The 17,242-nt window shown below is 39.0% G+C and overlaps 1 non-coding gene across 1 annotated transcript; it reads left to right on the forward strand.

Moving 5' to 3' along the window:
- Positions 1-2,059: 2,059 nt before the first annotated feature.
- Trnat-ugu (transfer RNA threonine (anticodon UGU)) lies at positions 2,060-2,135 on the forward strand. Its single transcript has one exon. It is a non-coding gene; the product is annotated as a tRNA-Thr (tRNA).
- The last annotated feature ends 15,107 nt before the right edge of the window (positions 2,136-17,242 follow it).

A 17,242-nucleotide genomic window follows, 5' to 3' on the forward strand; every position in this document is an offset into this window, starting at 1 on the left:
TGAAGATGAGTGTTCCTGAGTAGTGGACCCCTTTTTGAACTAAAGGAAGTGCTCTTTTAAATCCTTGTGCAGATCATTTTTGTTCCTGATATTGAATGTATGAACTGAGCTGTTTGTTGGAAAAAGAGATATATTATTTAGGACAAATTTCATTAAGGAGTAAATATACTGAGAGGCATTAGTTAGTATACCCAGTTCATTGAATAAGTTTCTACAAGACGTCCATGAGTTTACTCCACAAATAATACGTATTACATGCTTTTGGACTCTGAAAACTTTTGTTTGACTTGAAGAGATACCCCAAAATATTATACCATATGACATTATGGAATGAAAGTAGGCAAAGTATGCAAGCTTTTTTATTTTTATGTCACCTATGTCTGCTAACACTCAAATTGCAAATACAGATTTGTTAAGGCGTTTCTGCAGTTCTGTGGTGTGCTCCTCCAAACTGAATTTACTATCAAGTTGTAATCCCAGGAATTTAAGACTGTCAACCTCTTCTATCTGCTCTTCTTCTTACTTTATGCATATGCTGGGTGGAAACCTCATACAGATTTTGAATTGCATATAGTGAGACTTTTCGAAGTTTAATGTCAGTGAGTTGGCTTTAAACCATTTATTAATATCCATGAAAATATCACTAGCAGATCTTTCTGGAACTACACTCGACATACTACTATAAGCTGTGTATACTGGTCAAGAAAGAACACCGAAAGGTGATTCAATCTTATGTGTCAAGTAGTGGCACAGAAGAAATTTCTACATTACTACAGTTTGAACATGGATGTCTCACAGCAACCATATATAAGTTTGAACTTGGGAATACGACAGCCAACCAGTTGCATATAATTTTTAATACATTGACCTAGGTTTTGACACTTCTAAAGACATCTTCATCAGAAGGAAATTTCAACAACTGTAAAGTTACATTGCAAGCAGGTAATACTCAAAAGTATGAGCAGACATGACTTGGGCACATCTGCTCATAATTTGCACTTCTGTCTGCTCACAGCGTAACTTTACATTTGTTAAAATTTCATTCTGATGTAGACATCTCTACAGGCGTTGAAACCTAGGTCAATGCATTAAAATTATTTGCAACCAGTTGGCTGTGGTATTTCTCCATTGAGATTCTACATGACTGCTGAGATACAGCAAAAACCAAATCTTTCTGAAGTGTAACACATATGCTTCCTCATCAACAGCCAGTTCCATTAGTGAGGTGAGTAAATCATGAATTAATTCGTATTTGATGTGGTTAAAGTATTTTCTTAATCAAATTATTTCAACCATATGAATAAGAATTTATTACTGTTGTGTTTAAAAATATCGATTACGTTAATTTCAGCACAATGAAATAAAATGGAAAACCAGAAGAATGATAGCTATTACATATATATCCATTTAACACAAGACAAAGTTTTTCTGCCATGGCACTGTATCGCCATCACAGAAATATTTCACATAGGCTATAGTTCTCAAACTTGCTGAACTGAAACATTTGATACATTTATACTTCTTTGCAGCCCCAACAAGTCACAGTGACATCCCATTTCTGTCACTCCTGTGACATTCCTTGTCAAAGCTTTTCTGCTAATGATGAATATGTATCATATTAACAGAATCTTCTGTCAGTCCTTGGTAGAACAACATTATAATAAATGAAAAGCAGCAGTTTGAATTTGTTCTACTATTAGACATGACGATAGTATCTGTTCCCGAAAGAACAGTTACCGCAGATGACCATGCAGCTTTGCTAGAAATGAAATGATAATTAAATGGACACCCTAGCTGCAAACAGGCATTGATGTACTTCATTAGGGAGATGTTGAAAATGTGTGCCCTGACTGGGACTCCAACCCGGGATCTCCTGCTTACATGGCAGACGCTCTATCCATCTGAGCCATCGAGGGCACAGAGGATAGCACGACTGCAGGGACTTATCCTTTGCATGCTCCCCGTGAGACCCACATTCCCAACATGTCCACACCACTACATTCGTAGTGCGCCTAAGAGAAGTTTGCCCATCATACTCATTACTCGCACTATCGTCTGTGCCCTCGGTGGCTCAGATGGATAGAGCGTCTGCCATGTAAGCAGGAGATCCCGGGTTCGAGTCCCGGTCAGGGGCACACATTTTCATCATGTCCCTAATGAAGTACATCAACGCCTGTTTGCAGCTAGAGTGTTCATTTAATTATCATTTCATTTGCTCTACAATATTACTTTTATTGCTGATGTTAGATAAATGTCTGAAGATGGCCTTGTAAGCTGAAAACCGATTAGCAATAAAAGTAATATTGTAGAACAAAAGCAAACTGGTGCTTTTCATGAATATGTATGTTGACTGTTTTGACTTAAGAAATTATGGAGTGTGGAACAAGCCATTACTAATGTACAGATGTTTTCTAGATTGACACTGATCTGAGTCCTCAGAACTCTAAGTCTTTCAATCATTATCCCAAAATATTCTGGCTCTTGGAGCTCAGTAGTTGCAAATCCTCCAATCTCTTTGCAACTAATTCTTGTTAAATGGTGTCATTAACTGTTTATGTAATGAGAATCCCTTGTCTCCAACAAATATACAGGAAGTGTATCTCCATTCATCACAGATAATGGGGGTAATAGCAAAGCCCTGTGGGGCCACCATCGCAAATAGGGTTGCTGACCAGTATTCTCATGGAAAAGTTGAATTTCTGTGACTGTGAGAGGCAGTTCACTCTACAACATTACAAGGTGTACACATTGTATTGTGTCAATATATCTGAATGTACTGCTCAATGTATTGCTGGTACATTCCCTTATTATATATGAGGGAAACTACCTACATTGGTGACAGAGACTACGATGAACACCATGATAACCAAGAAATGTCATCCCAAGTCACCTTAATGCATATTAGCAATGCAGCCATTGGACATCAAACCTGTCCCACGTGGCTCTACTGCTCTTTTTCATCAGGACATGCCATGCTTAATGTTTTCATTGTCTTCAGCAGCCTTTTCTCATTGCCTTCAATAGCCTGGTCTTCAGCTAACCAGGATGTAGCTCCACAAGAGGCAGTGAGTATGACACTACAATGCCCATCAACAGAGCGATTATTAATGAATTTGCATTCGGAACCAATGCTCACGCCCATCCATGACCTACAGTAATACTGACACTGACTATTCTTCAATTCTTTTAGTGCTTTACATCTTTGGGAGCTATCACCGCTGTCCAGGAAACTCTCTTCATGACCCATAGCTGCTATGCTCCACCGACATTGATCTGCACTGACACTTAACACATTTGCTTGAGGGGGTTACTGTTTTATTGAGACTGATTTCCAAACCCCTATGCACCAGGACAATGACGTCAAGGTAAGGCTCTTGCACTCGTGCAGCACACAAGCAACTACAACTCGTACCATATGCTGTGGCTACCTCAGACAATGCAAGCATGCTCTCACTATTTGTGTGCACCCCCACTGCAGCCCAATGAAGCCACCCCAGAGGACAAACAGCAGTGACACCTGTCACAGTTCAGTACAGAGCTTTCTGTGTTATCCTTCCCACTTCCACAAATGCATTCCAATCTCCCACGTGACACACCACAGGTTAGGCTGTCACGAGTGGTACAACACATCATAGCAGTGCAACCCTGGGCCTGCCCATTCACCACAAAGCATAGTAACTGACACCTGCACTCCATATAGCTAAGTGATAGACAAACTGTTGCAAATTGGTATCATTCTTCCTTTGGACAATGCTTGGGACTCTCCCATAAAGTTGGTTCCTAAGACAGACAGTCCTGTTAGCCTCTGTAGTGACTGCAGGACTCTTAACTCCTGCCTGATTCATGACAGCTATCCAGTGCTGAACACCCAAGACTTCCCACATTCACTTGCGGAGGCTACTGTTCTTAGTGTGATCGATTGCCACATGGCCTATTATCAGATCTGCCTGCATTAGGATATTGTCACCAGATGGCTATTATTACACCCTTTGGCCTGTTCAAGGTCCTTGTCATGCTCTATGGAGTGGAGAATGCAGCTCAAACATGGCAACAATTTATTGACAGGGTGCTTTACAACCTCGATTGCTGTTAAACGTACCTATATACATATCTTAATTTTCTCCACCAACTCTCAAAGCCATGAATGACACCTCAAGCTAGTTCTTGCTGCACTCTCTGATACATGACCATCAACAAAGAATAATTTCAATTGCGAAAGCCGGAGGCAACATTTCTCAGATGTACCCTTAACATTAACGAGATCAAACCAATACTAGACCAAGCCAAACTCGTTCACCAGCTGCCACAGCCTTATACCGATCACAACTTTTGCCAGTTGCTGGACATTTCAGTTTCTACCAGTGACACTTACCATACACTGCAGAGTTTCAGGTGGCCTTGACCAATGCCCTTGTGGGCCCATACATATAGGGGAAATGGAAACTTCTCTATACTACAGAGATGCAAACAGCATCTGACCACTCCAAGGAGTGTCTCATAGCAGTTGTTTCCTGGGACACCCTATGCATGAATCCCAGCTTACCATTACCACAGATGTGAATGATTTGGCCATCAGCACAGTCCTCCAGCAAGAGGTGGCAGGTTACACACAACTCCTCTGTTTCTTCTCTAAGGAACCCATGGTCTCTTAAATAAAATGATCTGCACATGATCATGAGTTGTTCGCCATGTACAAGGCTGTGTGCTACTTTTGGGAAGACATCAAAGATTGCTATGTCATCATCTACACTGATCGCTAACTGCTGGTGGATGCCGTACGCACCCATTGACAACTGTCAACCCATGACAATTTTGCCATCTCAATCTTATTGTCCAGTTCTCCACCAATGTCTGTCATCTCCATGAAGTGAACAACATCGTTGCTGACATCTCATTGAATCGGGTGTACTGCCAGTGGTCAGCATTTATCTAACACAATATTTCAATGTTGTACCTTGATGTCTTAATCAGGTGTTTCCTGTGACTGAATGACAGGCTGACCATGTCCCATATTTATGTCTGGATGGTGTCTGGCATTCCTGTTTATGTCTGGATGGTGTCTGGCATTGCCTATGCTGTCCACTCCCACTGCAACCATGTCAGTTGATCATCAGATGTTCTGTCTTCCGTCCGCGCCTGCTTCTGCTGTTTTCCCCAGTGTCAGCCATTTCATGGCGTACCCTACTAGGTCCGCACCCGCCAGGCACATTCCTAGCACTGTCGACAGGCTGTGTTTGCTGTTGGTGACCATTCCAACTTTCTCCAGTGCCCTGTCATTCTCCTGGTCTTGTGTTTTCTTGTGTTGTTTATGTAATAGGTCCAAAGCCGGATTCCACGCTGTGCTGAGTTGGTATCCAGCTTCCTGGTTTATCAAGTTCTCTGTCATCTTCATTTCAATTGATACAGTTGTAAGTTGCCTTTAATTTACATCTATGGTCACAAACTTTTTGTTAGTAGATTACCGGTTTCTGTCTATTATGACCATATCAGATCTGCAGCAAAAAATGGGGAAAAACATAAATACACTCGCAGATTGTCTACAGTTTAAAAACAATACATAGACCGTAATGAAAAGTGCTACTGACAAATATATGCATTTGTGCACTTTAAGTATGAAGAGGCATACCTGTTTTATAAAAACGAAGTCCTAATGTACTGCAGCCATAGTGCCATAATCAAATGTTAAATGCAGAATCAGCACCAGAATCATCAAATATATATAATTAACATAATATGCACAAGTCATGTTGTCAGTAGCACTACTTTTCAAAACGAGCTGCCGTACTGTAGCCATAAGCTGCTTGTGTTGTAAGTTCACCAGATGTCGCTAATGGCGGCATACACTAATTTTCAATAATTAATTGAACAGGGAAAATAAAGGGGAATACAGTAGTTGAAGTCTGTAATGACCTTATAATGTGTAAAAGGCATTACAGTAATAAAAAGCAATGAAAAAGAACACGGCAAAAGTAAGATTGTTAAAAAGTTGAAGAGTTAAGAAACAGTAGTTGACATATGCTCTAGTGCCAATATTCTAGATAATGACATAAATAATAAACAACCATAAAGCAAATCACTAAAGAAGCCACAATGAAAGAAAACATAGTGCTGCACATTATCAGTGCCCTCTGTTGGCACTAACAGCAGAATTCCACATAAGCGGGAAGTGGTTGGAGGAACATGACCACCAGAGGTCCCCAATACCCTGCGACAGTCTGTTGTAAGAAAAGAATGATAAAATTCAATAACAGTCCATGACCCAACCTATCTGGTTAATGCAGTCTATGAAAGGAACAGAGAAGGAACAAGAAAATACTAGAGTCGTGTGTAAAACATACAAAAACAAAGTAAATATATGAGACACTCAATACTAGGTGAAATATCAACAAACTTTAGAGTAAAACATTGTAAAATAAAGCAAAGTAGGCGTTGGGCACAAAGTCACTCTGCCAGTTAAGCAGTTTTGCTGGTTCTTTATTTTTTGCTATATAAATTTCAAGATCCTCTAACAAATTAAGAGCATGCCCTTTTTCCACTCTGTGAAGAATATGCATACAATTCTCAATGCTCCCTATGGAATGACCAGTTTCAGATAAATGCTGTCCCAAAGCAGTTTTGTTCCATGGCTGTGTGTGTTCTTTAAACCTTAATTTAAAAGAGCGGCCTGTTTGACCAATATAATATTTGTCACAGTTACTGCAGTCAATCCTGTATAATCCAGAGCCATCAAATTTGTCATACTTCCCTTTCAGTTTATGTTTTATTCACAGTTTTAGTGTGTTGTTAACCTAAAGCCATATCTGACATCAGACTTTTTAAAACATTTTTCTATTTGCAGGGACATTTTGCCATTAAAAGGAAGTGAAGAAAGCTTTTTTGTATTGGAGAGGTTGGCATGAACTGTCATTGATGACACTATCTGTACAAGTTGGTTTTCTAAAAATCAAAAACTTATGTTTGTTGTTAACTTTTCTAGTAGTACGGCCAAGGTAGTTAATGGAGCCATCTTCTTCTATTTCAATGGTAAAAGTTATTTTTGGGTGCATGTTACCTATTGCTTGGGCAGATGTGTTGACCTCACTGGTGTGACCTTCTATAAGTAATAAAATGTCATCAACATACCATTTGTAATAAATTGTTTTATCTTTTAGCTGTGGATACTTGGCAAAATATTTACATTCTAAATCATTGATAAAAATATCTGCTAAAGTACCAGCTAGGCTATTACCCATCCCAAGCTGATTATGTGCAGCACTATGTTTTCTTTCATTGTGGCTTCTTTAGCGATTTATTTTGTGGTTGTTTAATATTATCCAGTGCACTATCAAAGGTGTTTATTATTTATGTCATTATCTAGAATATTGGCATATGTCAACTATTGTTTGTTAACCCTTCCTCTTTTTAACACTCTTACTTTTGTTGTGTTCTTTTTCATTGCTTTTTATTACTGTAATGCCTTTTACACATTATAAGGTCATTACAGACGTCAACTATTGTATCCCCCTTTATTTTCGCTTTTCAATTAATTATTGAAAACTAGTGTATGCCGACATTAGTGACATCTGGTGAACTTATAACACAAGCAGCTTATGGCTACAGTACGGCAGCTTGTTTTGAACAGTGGTGCTACTGACAACATGTTTTGTGCGTATGATATTATTTATATATATTTGACGATGTTGGTGCTGATTCTGCATTTAACATTTGATGATGCCACTATGGCTGCAGTACATTAGGACTTCATTTTTATAAAACAGGTATCCCTCTTCATACTTAAAGCGCACAAATGTATATATTTGTCAGTAGTACTTTTCATTATGGTCTATGTATTGTTTTTAAGCTGTAGACAGTCTGTGAGTGTATTTATGTTTCTTCCCATTTTTTGCTACAGATCTTATGACGGCCATTATGGACTGAAACCAGTAATCTGTTAACAAAAAGTTTGTTACCATAGACGTAAATTAAAGGAAAGTGATTGTATATACGGGTCACTGTTTTATTCATGACAATGTCGCAGTTTGTGATACAGTGCTGATGCTGTCCCAAAGTTGGGGGGGTCTGAGATAAGATCCTGGTTTTATCATAATTCATTGTGTGTTCAAGTTCCAAGCAATGTTCTGCTATTGCTGATTTAGTGGCTTGTCATAGCCTGGTATGCCTTTGGTGCTCTTTACATCTTATGTCCATGGTTCTGGTGGTCTGGTCAATGTAAGACATACTGCATTCACATGGTATATGGTAGATACCAGGTTTTCTCAATCCCAGATCATCCTTAACCATTCCAAGAAGTGCCCTGATCTTGTTTGGTGGGCAGAACACACTCTTGATATTGTGCTTTTTCAATATTATGGTGATCTTAGCAGATATAGGTCGTGCGTACGTTAGAAAGGCTACCCTCCTGGTCTCTTCTTCTTGTTCTTCTCCCTCAGTAAAAGGTCATCTGGAGGGATGTAGCACCTTGCGTATGTCCCTTGTTGAGTATCCGTTGTCTGCATACACTTGCTGTAGGTGTTCTAACTCTGCTGCCAAGCTGTCTGAGTAGGACAGTGTTTAGGCTCAATGAAAAAGTGTTCTCAGCACCCCATTCTTCTGTGCTGGATGATGGCAGCTGTCAGCCTGTAGATATAAGTTAGTGTGTGTCTTCCATTTCACCAGGACATCCAGGAAAGGAAGTTGACCATTATTTTCTAGTTCCATTGTGAACTTAATGTTGGGGTGTCTCGTGCAGTTTTTCTCGATCATGTGGCCAGATGACAAACATCTCATCAATGTACGTATAGAAACAGGTTGTCTTGTAGGCAGCGGTTGTAAGTGCCTCATCCTTGAATCTCTCCATAAACATATTTGCCACTACTAGAGATAAGGGACCACCCATTGCCACTCCTTCAGTCTGTTCATAAAATTGGCTTCCACATAGGAAATATGTTGATGCTAAGATATGCTTGAAAAGGTCCAACACAGCTCCACCAAATTTTTCACTGATTAAATCAAGTTAGTCCTGAAGTGGTATCCTAGTGAACAGAGACACAACATTGAAGCTGACCATGATGTCTTTGTTATAGATTCCTAGGTTTTTGAGACATTCCATTAAGTCTGATGAGGTGCGGATGTGGTGGACACACTTTCCCACATACGGTGCTAACATCTTCTTAAGGTAGGTGGCTGCAGGATAGGTGGCTGCACCAATATTGCTTACGATAGGACGCAGCAGTATTCCCTCTTTATGGACCTTGGGCAATCCATACAATCTAGGTGGTGCTGGTGTCTTAGCTTTCAGTTGCTTAACAACCTTCTCAGGCCATCCTATTTTCTTGAGCAAAGCTCTGGTTTTCCTGTCCACTCTATGGGGGGGGGGGGGGGGCGTTTTCTAGTGAACTGTAAGCAGGATCCTCTAAAAGCTGACTGATCGTCTGGTCATAGTCAGTCTTCAACAGTACGACAATTCTGCCAATCTAAAAAATCAGTGTTGATCAATTCCCAGTTTGGCTGCTAGCATTATTTGTGATGTGTGACAGCACAGGCTTTGACCATTCCTGCCCACACTGATGCAACAAGCAATATTCAATGGGAACATTGTCGCTAATTACCTATCATGTGTGCACATATGTGCACTTGTGAACACATGATAGCATCCAGTTAACTGAGGAACAGGAGCAGAACCCAACAGTTCTTTCCTTACTCAATGACAATTCTGCCAGTCTAAAAAATCAGTGTTGATCAATTCTCAGTTTGGCTGCCAGCATCCTTTGTGATGTGTGAAAGCACAGGCTTTGACCATTCCTGCCCACCCCCCCTGATGCAACAACCAATCTTCAATAGTCTCAACAACCTTGCTCATCTGGAAGCTTGACTGATGATGCAGCATGTCATCGAGTGCTTTGTTTGGCCAGGCATGAGACATGACTGCCATGCAAAGATGTGAGTATGCTCCAGAGTCATCATAGAAGGGTGAGCCATCACATGCAAATGCCCCTTGGCAGCTTCGAAATACTGTGTGGGCACTTCTGTCACGTACACTTGGACCTTCCTGGATTCCTGCCAGGATCAGATAGGTATAGGTATCTACTCTCCATGACTGATCAAGTTTTGTGCTGGGTGGAAGCTGGGTTGGTCAAAGACATCACGGTGGAATCTATGGCCTGAGCCTTTGACATGGCTTGGGTATTCTGTTTCAGTTGCTCGGGTACCATCACCATCGGTCAGGGTCGTCAGTTGAATCATTACTCTTCAGCACCCTCTGTACCTTCTGAGTCATCACTCGCCATTGTACCACAGTGTACTATCCCCAGGACAATGTTGTTGTGGAAGAATGGCACCACACAATGAAGACAGCACTCATGTGCCATGGGGTCTCATAGACTGAGGATTTACAGTCTGTATGGGTTCAAAGATGACTTACATACCTCACTTGCAGAAATGTTCTTCAGTGAGAACCTCACATTGCTGGTGCAATTTGCTCTACGAACTTCTACACCCATCTCAGCAGAACTAATGTCAGAAGCATGTCAAAAATCATATCTGTAATTCATTAGTGTCTCAGTGCCATTCATCCGAAAGAAGTTCACAGACTGTTCATACATCATGCTCTTTGAGGATACCATACAGTGCACTTGGAAGTGCACTCTACCAGGCCATTCCATGTGTTGAAATGGGATAGTCACAAGTTTAACATCAGTCTAAACAGTATTTGTTGGATCTTCCACACAATTGATGACCCAACTGCTCTTCAGGAGTACAAAATTTCTAATTGTTGTGATGAATGGCAGTTAAATTGAAATGCATAAATATGTGGGTTAATGTTGATGAATAGGGGGGGGCGGGGAAACATAATGTCTGAATACAGCATTAGTAGTGTGCTGCCTGACACAGTCACATTGTTTAAATAACTGGGCATAACATTGCAAAGCAATATGAAATGGTACAAGCATGTGAGGATTTTGTTGGGGATGGTGAATGATTGGCTTTGGTTTATTGGGAGAATTTTGGGAATGTGTTGTTCATCTGTAAAGGAGAGCACACATAGGATGCTAAAGCGACCTATTCTTGAGTACTGCTCGAGTGTTTGGGGTCACCACCAGGCTGATTAAAGGAAGACACCAAAGCAATTCAGAGTCATGCTGCTAGATTTGTTACCAATATGTTCAAACAATGTGCAAGAATAATGGAAGTGTTTCAGGATCTCAAATGGAAATCTCTGTAAGGAAGATGACATTCTTTTCCCAGAACACTACTGAAAAAATTAAGGGAACCAGCACTTGCTGCTGACTGCAGAACAATTCTACTGTCGCCAACATACATTCTGCATAAGGAACATGAAGATAAGGTACAAGCAGTTAGGGCTCATACAGAAGCATAGACACTTGTTTTTCCCTTGCTCTATTTGCCAGTGGATCAGGAAGGGAAATTACAAGAAATGGTACAGGGTACCCTCCACCATGCACTGTAGAACACTTGTGGTGACTCAACTCCAACCAGTTTCACAACCTGCTGAACCAGTGACTGTTACTTTTCTAAGCTGAAGTCAAACTAGCCAACATGGAACTTTTGGCTAAAGTTAGTCGTGTGACTCCGAACTCTCCATGCATGCCAATTGCTACTCGAACCATCCACAACATCCATATACTGCCAACTGCGTATTTTGCTGCTGTGTTCTCCTGGCTTTCTCCAGCAGGAAAGATTACTATCACCCTGCTGGCTAACTCTTTGCATCTCTTGCCTCCCCTGGCTACACCACCACTACCACTGCTGCTCATAAGCAGTCCACTACCATCGGTGGTCGCAGGTGCAGAATCGACTCCAACCCCTAGCATGTTATTCTACACTCAACACCATCGCCTCCCAACACAGTTTGCTCTGTATCATCTGCACTTTATATCCAAGTGACAGCCATCAAAGAGTACCAGTGGTGCTCACCACTGCTCTGCACTCTGGGGAATGGGTGGGGAGGGGGGTTGTGTGGGACATCACCACAAATAGGATTGCTGACCAGCATTCTCGTGCAGAAAGATAGAATGTTTGTGACTGTGACAGGCTGTTCACTCTAGAATATATTACTAGGTGTATGCAGTGTACTATGTCATTTTTTAATACAAGCTTTATATCCATATATCCCATTATTGGTACATTTCACTATCATATATGATGGAAACTACTTACAGTGCCATTGGTAAATTTTCTACAGAAACCTATATTTTTCACTGTGCCACCATCAAAAACATGTCCCTTTGTGCCATAATGAAAGTAAATAAGATCATGCTTTGCATTAGTGGTGAAACTACTCACTGTAAAAGTGCTTGTAATTGAAAAATTAAGATCCCACTTCAGGTGGAGGCACAATTGGCAAGTGTTTTCTATTGGCTGTTCGCAGATAATTACAGAAATCCCATCTATTTTTGAGCTCCTTTCTGATTTCTTTCCATTCTTGTTCTATAGATGGGAACTGCAACAGAAACAGCAAAGTGTTTTTATTGCATGTTTGAGGAGAAGCAAGACAGTACACAGCAACAATGGACACCGTTTGAGGGGGAAGATGATGACGAACCAGAAGAGGTAGGAGGCCACTCCTAGCCAGGACTGTAGCAGCTCATTTAAAAGGAAGAGGGTGACTGCAGCAAGCCACTGAGGCAATCACAGAAGTTTTGGGCAAAATCCATTAAGATGATTATGCTGATGTATTTGGTCAAAACATTGGCTGCAAGATAGGAAACATGCTCAACATCCAGCGATTATATGTTGAAAGCCTCATAAATGAAGCCCTATTTCAGGAAGAGACTAGGAATTTTTGCTGTAATTCCCCACTTAAAACAAACAGTTCTCAAATTATTAATAATGAAATACTGGTGCCAATAACAACAGATACAGATATTATAGAACTTTTTTTATACCTTTGATTCATCTGAATAATATTTGATTTTAAACTGTACATTTTAACAATAAAAATTTGTTGAATAGAAATATTCCGTTATGTCCATTACCTTATTACAATACTTTAGAGTTTGGCAAATGGCTGCACATGCTGCTAGAATAATTTTCTTTAAGGATTGTGGTGATATCACTATCAAAAAAGGTCTTCATAAGATTCCCAATTGCTAATAATTTTGAAAGATGCTGTGAGGCACTGTTGGTCTGATACTAACTGCCACATATTTGTGTCACTTTTCCATATGCTGATGTAAGAATTTTTAGTAACTCTAGGTAAGTGCTTTCAGTCATACACTTGTGATTATGCCAGTCATTTGGATGATATCATAATTCCTTTCATGAAATAGTATGAGATAGCTTTTATTTCTTTAAAACCACTTTTCGAGATAGTTTCTCCTTTACAAGTAGTACTAGTAGACTCATGCAGAAAAACTACAGCCGGCACTGAGCAAGCAGCTCAGTTTCCATTGCACAATCTCACCACACTGTCGTGCTTGTAACACTGGTTGAATAAAGCCCTGAATTAAGAAAGGTACTTTCTTTTATACATGGATTGCCAACAGCTAAGTGCTGTCATCGGTCAGCTGAACATCATGTGGTACAAGACAGCCATTTTGGACCCAAGTAGCACATTAGAGTAGCTAAGTGGGAGAATTGATCTAATTAGTGGTTATCTTATTACCTATAGAGGAGTGTATCATTTTGTGTTAAATTGAGAGTCTAACAAAATGTATCAAATTTTTTGTGGTAAAGAATTCTGCATTATTGTGCAATAAAATGCTACTCAAGGGCAGGGGGTGGTAGCAGGTTTTTTTGAATTCCATAAGGCTAAAGGAGTGCAAAAAAAGATGAAAAATATGGCTGCATCGAATTGGAAGAGAAGATACATCTCCATTTGAGCTTGCTAGAGTTTGTGAAATAAATAAACAGTTCTCACATTATACAGTACTTAACAATTAAATTATATATCACATTATTTAGCATGTACACACTGGTATCACGAGTAGTTTAAATGTAGCAAGCTGATTTACAGATACAATATCGATCCTCACTTAGTGCAAGTTTTTTTTCCTTCTGCTTTCCTAAGATTACCTTATTAATAATACAGTTATCAAAGAGCTTTAAATTGAGTATCATATTACATATTAATATTTTCATTTATTAGCTTCATTTCACATCTGATCAATCTAAGATGAATCACAAGAATGGTGTTAAAGAAACTGTGTTTTATGCCTGATGAAGCCCTTTTTCTGACAAATATGAGAAATCTTTAATAACTTCTCACCATTATTCTTTGCAACAAGTGACTGAAGACAATAACTTCCCATTTCCAATTGTCTCTATTGAGCCTGTTGTAAAGACGTGTGATTCTGGACAAGACAAAAAACCAGAACATTATTTGCAGCCTATGAGACATCAGTTTCATGCCCTAAAACCATAAAAAAACTATGAGAAAACACAATAATCCAGGGCATTACAATAAAATGAAAGTTAGTCCTGATTAAGCATTTAAATCATGATGCTTCAGCAGCAGTTAAATAAGCAGCAGAAAAATGTATAATATTCTGCTGTGTCAGTTGCATATTTTATAGACATAATTTTCCTGTGGATTAAATCAATGATTTGGAGGAAGAGAAAAACCACAATGTGTAAAGCAGTTGAAGGAAAAGACAATGATGTGCTCTGCAGTTCGCTATGAATATTATTACGCTGTTTGGATAAAAGGAAAGAAAAACTGGAAAACAGTAGTAGTTCTGGTAATAATGATAGAAGTTTACAATCAAAATTAACTTCTCAATGAAAAAGGTTCCCACTGTGCTTTATTGTGCAAATGTTCACAAGATGCCCTGCAAAAACTGCGTACAGTATTTTTGTTCCTGCTGCCACATCAGTTCTCGGGCATAAAAATGGTTGATTCTTCATCAACTAACTAGAACATAGGTGTCCTTGTGATGAGTCACAAAGCAACAATGATGCAGCCATGCCTCTAAGTATAAATTTAGAGAACAGCCACAGATATAAGATTGCACAGGAGGAAACACAGTTTCTGAATTATTTAGCAAAGAGAACTGTAAAATGAGTTAAGCAGAAACATGTGTTTGATGTGTATTGTGCAATACTTCTAGCAAGTGAATAGTCAGAATAAGAAAAGGTTCATAGATTAATCAAACTCAAAATTACATGACCGACAACAGCTTAGGATGTGTATCTGCAGCAGCATTAAACATGATTCAAATGGCACAAAAGGTTTTCTGTTTCAATGGAAAATAAATTTTGGAAACAGAGTTGTTTCTTCAAGTACTGGAGGGAGATGCATGCAAAGCAGCCAAGAAACTCCCTCATAGTATTTTATCTTGCCATACAGTCATGAAGGTACTCTACATATATTTTTGACAAAAGTGTATATTATATTCTTTCAAGGAAGTATAATCACCAGGCAGAGAGGGACACCACTGCAAAATCTGTAGTTAAAGTATAGGATTAGAAATGTGGTACGATTATTTTAAGACACAGGCACCAGACAAAAATTACATAAACATAAAAAGAGCTATAATCTGTGAAACAATCATAAACATTAAAGACATTAACATGTAGAAGAAGTATTCAGTCATGTTTCAAAAGTGTTGGCAGTTCACAAATACCTCCCTCAAATAAATTCAATGAACATAATATTTAATGATATTACATGTAGAGCATATGCTACTTTTCACAAAAGTAAGTGCAAAGAAAATTTTCTCATCTTAGGAGGAGAATAACATGCAATGGTTTCAGTGACAGACATATGAAAGTCATCGTTTTATATGCTTTATATTTTGGATCCAAAATGGCGGCTGCCATCGAATTGGTGGCACTCTTATTATTCAGGGCTTTGTGGTAGAGATTTTTTACCAAATCAGTCATGTGTGGAGGGGTCGAGGCATGTGAGAGATTGCAGTGATATCATCCACAACCGATTGCTTCGTAGATGACATGTTTGGGTAAATCACAGCGATAGACCACTAATCACATGGAAATCCCTGCCACTCTGATGGATCACACACAATTCATGCTTCAATACTGCCAGGCTGTTTAGCAGCAATGTGTGGTAATATTGCTGCAACTTGTTTCTCTAATTATTAAGTGTGGTTGTGCAATTTTGTTTTGTTTTGTTTTGTTTTGCTCACATTGAGTGAGAACTGTATGTTGGAGTGCATAGGTTTTAGGGATAATGAACTACTCTGAGAAGTGCCATTTATATCAAGAAATAATATAAAATACACCCCCTGATTTTGCAGTGATTAGCATTTTGAAGCTTGCTCTGTAGATGTAGAACTGATGAGAAGTTCATAGTAATAGTCACAATACAATATGCACCATCTGATGATTTTGAGTTATTTATAAAATAACTATGTGCACAAGGACATTAAAATTTAAATGTTCAGGGGAAATATGTTACAAGGCTATACTCAAGTACCTTGTCATTTCATATAATCTAACTCTAGCTCATACAGTTTATAAGAAGAATTATGGTAATCAGTAGTGGTGCTGTCTACAGCCTCTCTATACCCACTACTTGTACCAACAAACTGTGTAAATAATTGCAGTTAAACTATAAGACAAATGAATAAAAAAAGAAATTAAGGACTAATAAATGAAAAATGAGTTGTATGACCACACTGGAAAGATGTACACAATCCACATCCCATCAGTGAAAAATGTATTGTAAGTTGTAAGCTAGAATACAGTGCTCAAGAAATGTGTTTCAAAACAATTTGATAAATTATAATTCTCATTCATTTTAAATTTATTTTTTGCAAGTATTCTTGGGGATACAGAAATCAGCTACAAAACACAGCAATTCATTTATCATGGCAGAACTTCTCAACATAATGGTGTTCATAATATTGGTTGAAACTGCTTCACAAATCACTTGTTTGTGGGATGTCAAGATGAACCATAGAGTAGAAATATCTCCTGAGTGAGCATTCTGATGTGCAGAACGAATTTTGTGTTGTCAACATACATTGATATCTTGGTCATGTGATATTCGGATGGCATGGGTTTGTCCATAAGTGCGCTGAACATTTAGAATGTCATTACATCATTAGTACAGACAGATTCCCTTCATAAGTTCTGTGTATTTGATATAGGCATTTTGTAGACATCATAATAATTTGAATTTGATACCTGAGAAAAACTAGCCTCTTAGCTTTGAAGAGCAAAATGAGAGCCATTTCGTCTCTTTGTGACTTGTGTCAATGCACAGATGTACTTATTTCTTTATATATTTTACACTTGTTACTGTGTTTTGGTTTTATCCATCATTTTTATCATATGGCCG

The sequence above is a fragment of the Schistocerca gregaria genome, chromosome 1 (genome assembly GCF_023897955.1).
Source record: "Schistocerca gregaria isolate iqSchGreg1 chromosome 1, iqSchGreg1.2, whole genome shotgun sequence".
Taxonomy (NCBI): Eukaryota; Metazoa; Arthropoda; class Insecta; order Orthoptera; family Acrididae; genus Schistocerca; species Schistocerca gregaria.